A 7738-nucleotide genomic window follows, 5' to 3' on the forward strand; every position below is an offset into this window, starting at 1 on the left:
AAACTAACCTTCAATTTACACCCCTAAATCAAAATTTGCAATGGTCTGTAGTGTTGGTCTATAACTATACGCCCATTTGCAATTTGTGCATAACTATATGCCATTCGCAAGGTTGTTGATTGCATGTGCATTTTGGACACCCTCAAGCCTTAGGTTCCATTAATCAATTCTCATTTATGTGCTCGTGCGTGGATACTCATGTTGGTGCCTAATAATCATCAACCATTTTCTCTTGTGTTATTGCCCCTAACAAAATTTGTACGTTATTGATATTGTTGATTATCTATAGGGGGCAAGATGGTAAGATGAGTATTTGCATTGGCTATAATTTTTTGATGATTTTCCAATCTTTTATTCACTCCTTGCACTAGATTAAAAATGGTTTTCATGTAAGATCTGTCCAAGTGCAACAATGATGATCTATGGGTTATGATTTTTCGGGGGATATGAAGATATATTTGTTATGGCCTGCTTAGATAGGACCATGAAGATCTAACATATGCTATCTAGGTAAGTACAATTATCTAGATCTAATGGATGCGGTCTATGTAGAAACATTTATATAGATCCAAGCAATGCAGTCTGTTTAGTTACACTCTATGTAGATCTAATAGATGTGATATTGCAGGTACAACTTTATAGATCTAACATATGTCTATTTTTATATATTGTTATGTACATTTAACTATCACGATCTCTTTAGGTACAGTTATGAAGATCTAACATATGTGTTTTGTTTAGTTATGGATATATAGAACTAAAAGCTATGGTCTGTTTAGATAAGGTTATCTATATCTAGCTAATACAATATGTTTAGACACAATTATGTATGTCTAACAATGTACAAATAAAGAGATGACCCACCAGATCAATATTATGAGAACTTGTAGCACATCACACAATTTGAACTGTAACAGAAAACCGTTCATACTTCTCTTAGAAATGAGACCCACGTGACTCGCAAAACGTAGGTATATAAAAAGTACAATCAAGGAATTTTTTGTACTTTGAATACTCATATGATTCGTATTAAGCAAATGATGAATTTACGGAAGGGTAAATTATGCTTGTGCCACTACTTAGATCGGATATTCGGAGGCTGCCACTAAATTTGTCAAAATTGTTGATGTAACACCAACTTGTGCGGTGAAATTGATCAAAAGGTCATGTGCGACATTAGCCCAAGTTGCCACCGGGTCTTCCCTCCATCGTTGCAGTTTCCTTTGACCCATTTCTTCCTCCATGAGAGCAACCACTTTGCAATTTGATCTGTTGAGACTTGACTTCCATCTTAAACACACAACAATCACTAGTAGAAAAGGGGGCAAAGGTCCAGGCCAGGTCAGCCCATTAGTCCCGGTTCAGTCACAAACCGGGACTAATGTGAGCATTGGTCCCGGTTCGTGCGGCTAAGGAATTAGTCCCGGTTCACCTGAGCCCTTTAGTCCCGGTTTGTGGCACGAACCGGGACTAAAGGGTGCGATGCCCTTTAGTTCCGGTTTGTGTCTCAAACCGGGACTAAAGATTAGACCTTTAGTCCAGATTTGAGACACAAACCGTGACTAAAGGGTGCAATGCCCTTTAATCCCGGTTTGTGTCTCAAACCGGGACTAAAGGTCCCATTTTCAAACTCTACCCCCCGGGTGGATCGCCTTTTTTGTTTCGAAAAAATCAAAAGAAAATGATAAAAACTTTAAAAAATAAAATCCTTCGGGAGGTAGTTATATTACTACATCTACTAGTTAGGAAAATTTAAAAACTTAAATTTGGACATGTTTGCAAAAAATGTAGGGAAAATGTAAAATAGCTATAACTTTTGCATACGATGTCGGGAAAAAACGTATAATATATCAAAATGTTCAGAACGAAAATCCGCTTCCGATTTTGACTGCCTATGGCCTGTTTGCAAATTTTTAGAATCCTCAAATTCTAAAAGGAAAAAAAGTTATGCTCAAATTTCAGTTTTTTTTTGAATTTTTGTTAAATCTGGTCAAACTACTTATTCAAGAAGTATTAGTGTTACTAAATAATTATTCAAGAATATTAGTGTTACTAAATAATTATTTTAGTTTTTTTTTGAATTTTGGTCAAATATGGTCAAACTGTGGTCAAACAATGGTCAAGCTACTTATTCAAGAAATATTCGTGTTACTAAATAATTATTTCAGTTTATTTGAATTTTGGTCAAATCTGGTCAAACTATGGTCAAACTAGGATCAAACTGTGGTCAAACTACTTATTCAAGAAATATTAGTGTTACTAAATAATTATTATTTTTTAGAACAATAGTTTCAAACTCAAACCGTGAAATGTGTGACTTCATGCTCAAGCTAAATTCCTGAGGGTTAATAGGATTGACATCTTACTATTGTCAGGAAAACAACAAGCGCAGACTTGGAAACAAGGGAGAATAGAACCCGGAAGTTAAGCGTGCTCAGGCTGGAGTAGTGAGAGGATGGGTGACCGTCGGGAAGTTAGATGATTTGGAATGATGAGGGGTGATTAGAGATTAAAGGTTAAATTGAGCAGTGATGAGGGGTGATTAGAGATTAGAGGTTAAAATAATTCAAAATTTTGAAATTCAAAAAGAAAATTAAAAAAATCATAAAATTTCCTTTAGTACCGGTTGGTGTTACCAACCGGGACTAAAGGTGGACCTCCAGGCAGCGGCCACGTGGAGGGCCTTTAGTCCCGGTTCGTATAAGAACCGGGACTAAAGGGGGAGGCTTTAGTACCGACCCTTTAGTCCCGGTTCCAGAACCGGGACTAAAGGCCCTTATGAACCGGGACTAAAGGCCCTTTTTCTACTAGTGAATGGGTTAACCTCTTCCCGCTAAACACACAATGGATTGTGCTCTTGTTTGCTATGTAAGACTCATGTGCTCTATGTGATTTTACATTCACAAATCCCATCCGTTGATACATAACTTTAGAGTGTTAAGTTTTGACCGGCCATTTATATCATTTTAATAAATTAAATAATTGATAGATTAACAAAGATTTTTGTTTATAGGGAGATTAACAAAGATTGTAGCCTATTATACTTTATTTGAATTGGTAGAAATTTTAGAAAAGAAAACACATTACTTGCACCCTTTAACCCTTGCCTTTTAGTGTGTCACCAAACAACCCACCCAAGTGTGTATTGACATGGTTACATATACTAATATAAATTGGATGCTCCCAAATCATTATAAACCGTTAATATTTTATGGCCCAGTGCATAATATTACCATTAGCTCTTACCACGTAAGATTGTGTTAATTATGGTCAAGGACTATTGTGGACCTTTTATTTCTACAAACTAGGAAGGATGTTATATTGTCCTCTAATCTTAAATAAATAATGAAAATTATTAAGATTCCAATTAATATTTATTCTTGGAGTATCTATATTCAATTTTTGGCTTCAAAACTTAAACATGCATTCTGAGAGGGGGGTAGAGGGAGAGAGGGCATAAATTACATTCAAGACATTAAGGATGCACACAGACAAATTAATTCAAAAGGGAAAAAGAAAAATTGTGATCAAGAGAACAATTGTAGCAAACAAGAGTATGGACTAACAATGATATGGAAACCATAGGGTAACAAGAGGGAACTTCAACAAAGGCACCTTCCAGGAAGGGAACGCCGTGCAAAAACCGTCGTCCCTGGATCTATCCACTTACACCAAAACATCCATTCTGGTGGAACAAATAGGTCAATGGCATTCTTTTAGAGATACACATGCGTGGAGGATATCACATATGCATGTTTTATGTACATAATTGTACATTCGATATTAATCACGTAAGCGAACCAACCTGTGATTGGTTGGTTAGAGGGACAATGGTATCCCCAGCCCACCAGGGTTCAAGTTGGGAGGAGACGTTTCTATTGACGACGAGACACCTACAGTGACTTAGTAAATCTTAAGATGATATGCCGACTCGGTCAAAAAATATATTAATCACCTTAGCAAGTTCGAGAAAAAAATGTTCTACCTTTTGTACCATGCACATATGAAAAAAAAATGTAAATATGCATAATTAAGTACAAAACATAAGCGTTCCCTTTTTGTGGGGGGGGGGGCATAGATATTTGATATGTAATATAAACCAGATGAGATTTTCTTCCAACAATGTAGGACGTGATAATAGGAAAGGACCATACTTCAAGACATTATATTCACTTGTGTGATATATTTAGTTGGAATAAACATCACAGTATATATGGAAGTTACTATTTGAAATGATGTAGCATTAGAGCTGTCAAAATGTGTTGTCTATTCATCTTGTGCTTACTATTTTTCGTCGGTCCAATTAACCCCTGACTACCCACAACAAACTTATCCTTGACTGATATATGGCTAGGATTAAAGTTTTCCCCTCCTAAGTTGGTCATAATTTTTTTTGGAAACTGTATCAAGACCCTAAAAAGGAATAGGAAACATATATAAGTACTAAATTTGGATCTAATTGATTCATGTCTTCACATACAACACGTAAACAATATATATGTAATCAGATGTTCTCTCTCGCAAGAAAAAGTAACCCAATGTTAAATTTAACTTGCATTTTTCGAAGTTCACAAACTGGAATTTGCTTCTTTTTATTCATCAAGAACTAAGTTCACAAATTTTGTCTGAAAAACAGGGAAAACAAACAATAAACAAGGAGTACTGCCCAGCATTCTTCTGTCATGAGCTGGAGAAAGCCTTCAAAGAAAAAGTAGGACCATGTCTGGAGTAATATTGTTTGGATTGATATTATATTGTAATGAAGACTTCTTGTTTTTATTTATGTCACAATAAACGTACTAGTGATGCACGATGTTTATTTATTTTCCAAAAAATACCTAAATCTATTGTAGATGTTCAAATGAAGTACAAAATTACATCGAGGAACCTGGTTCACCGGAGCTGGCCCGGTCTTATTGAAGGGGGAGTCAGGAAGTCTCCGTACACGTGTCTATAAGAATCAGGACTCCAGAGCTGCAATCGTCTCCATTGAACCCTTGAATCGACCCGGAGGCTTCAGACCAAAAACTCGCGACGGCACACGCATGGTGAGCAACCCAAACCTCGCTGTCCAAAGGAGACAACAGTGTTTCTTGTGATACATAGGATGAGAGTGTGGTTATTATACATAGGTGAAGTGTTCAAATTCAAACTCTTTCAACACAGGTGAAGCTGCTTCTCCATCACACTCTCGAAGGCTACTCTTACAGCTAATTAATCAGCCACCGTAGCAAGTTGCAAATGGAATTTTGAAGTCATTTGTTCCATGTGATGCAATGGTCTCCTATATATTACTAAATATATGCTTCCCACTAATGGTATATCTCTTAACATGCAAACATGCCACCTCAATATATAACCATGCATGAGAAAAGAAGATGCACATCAACACGCAAACCATGCATGAGAACAGACTAATCTCCTATATGTGAATAAATGATGAATGAACAATGTAGATATTTATTGATAACTGCTATTTGTCCAATACCAAAGGACAATAATGAACATGATCAACCGTGGTGACGTTTGCCAAAAGCAACTGCTAGTAGTTAGTATAGCATGGATTAAACCTGGCTTAATTAACATAATTAATTCTCAATACTCCCCTAACTACGGCCTATCCTTGTTCTCATGTGAATTTTGCATATCATGAAGTCGTGTTATACCGATTTCATTAACATATTTCCGGGATGAATAAGTTGGTGAGGACTTTGTGAGCAAACTACCAAGATAATTATATGGCTTTGTTTGAATTTTTTATCTCCCCATATGTCTAGAGTTTCGGGAAGGAAAATATTTTCAGAGCAATATAGTTTGTAATATTGTTGTTTATAAATTGTTTGCATCTGTGTACACGAACAACATTATCTTTGTTGGGAAACGTAGCATGCAATTACAAAAAAATTCCTACGATCACACAAGATCTATCTAGGAGATGCATAGCAACGAGCGGGGGAGAGTGTGTCCACGTACCCTCGTAGACCGAAAGCGGAAGCGTTAGCTTAACGCGGTTGATGTAGTCGAACGTCTTCTCGATTCAACCGATCAAGCACCGAACGTACGACACCTCCGAGTTCTGCACACGTTCAGCTCGATGACGTCCCTCGAACTCTTGATCCAGCAAAGTGTCGAGGGAGAGTTTCGTCAGCACGACGGTGTGGTGACGGTGATGGTGATGTGATCCGCGCATGGCTTTGCCTAAGCACTACGACAATATGACCGAAGGAGTAAGCGGTGGAGGGGGCACCGCACACGGCTAAGAAACAATATGACCGAAGGAGTAAGCGGTGGAGGGAGAGGGAGGATGCCGGCCTAGGCGCGCCCCCAGGGGGGAGGAGTCCTACTAGGACTACAAGTCCAATTCGGACCCCCTTCCTTTTACTGGAGGAGGAAAGGGGGGAGGAGAGGGAGTGGGAGGAGGAAAGGGGGCCTGCGCCCCTCCCCTTGTCCAATTCGGACTCCCCATGGGGGCGCACGCCACCTCCTTGTGGGCTGCCCTGTCTCTCCCCTATGGCCCATATGTCCCATTACTTCCCCCGAGGGGTTCTGGTAACCCCTTGGTACTCCGATAAATTCCTGAAACACTCCGGAACCATTCTGGTGTCCGAATACTATCGTCCAATATATCAATCTTTACCTCTCGACCATTTCGATACTCCTCGTCATGTCCGTGATCTCATCCGGGACTCCGAACAATCTTCGGTCACCAAAACACATAACTCATAATACAAATTGTCATCGAACGTTAAGCGTGCGGACCCTACGGGTTCGAGAACTATGTAGACATGACCGAGACACATCTCCGATCAATAACCAACAGCGGAACCTGGATGCTCATATTGGTTCCTACATATTCTACAAGTATCTTTATCGATCAAACCGCAATGACAACATACGTCATTCCCTTTGTCATCGGTATGCTACTTGCCCGAGATTCGATCGTCGGTATCTTCATACCTAGTTCAATCTCGTTAACAGCAAGTCTCTTTACTCATTCCGTAATGCATCATCACTTAACCAACTCATTAGTCACATTGTTTGCAAGGCTTATCATGATGTGCATTACCGAGAGGGCCTAGAGATACCTCTCCAATACTCGGAGTGACAAATCCTAATCTCGATCTATGCCAACCCAACAAACACCTTCGGAGATACCTGTAGAGCATCTTTATAATCACCCAGTTACGTTCTGATGTTTGATAGCACACAAGGCATTCCTACGGTAATCGGGAGTTGCATAATCTCATAGTCAAAGGAATATGTATAAGTCATGAAGAAAGCAATAGCAATAAAACTTAATGATCATTATGCTAAGCTAACCGATGGGTCTTGTCCATCACATCATTCTCCTAATGATGTGATCCCGTTCGTCAAATAACAACACATGTCTATGTTTAGGAAACTTAACCATCTTTGATTAACAAGCTAGCCAAGTAGAGGCATACTAGGGACACTTTGTTTTGTCTATGTATTCACACATGTATCAATTTTCCGGTTAATACAATTCTAGGATGAATAATAAACATTTACCATGATATAAGGAAATATAAATAACAACTTTATTATTGCCTCTAGGGCATATTTCCTTCAATCTTCACTGATAATGGTGGGTGATTTCTACAAATCAATCTTACTTGAACTTTTAACAATGTTCATAATTACATAACATCATACACATTCACACGATGCTTCATACGAATCAACGATTTAATAATATTTAGTGGATGTTGTCGGATTA

This window comes from Triticum aestivum, chromosome 7A (genome assembly GCF_018294505.1).
Source record: "Triticum aestivum cultivar Chinese Spring chromosome 7A, IWGSC CS RefSeq v2.1, whole genome shotgun sequence".
Taxonomy (NCBI): domain Eukaryota; kingdom Viridiplantae; phylum Streptophyta; class Magnoliopsida; order Poales; family Poaceae; genus Triticum; species Triticum aestivum.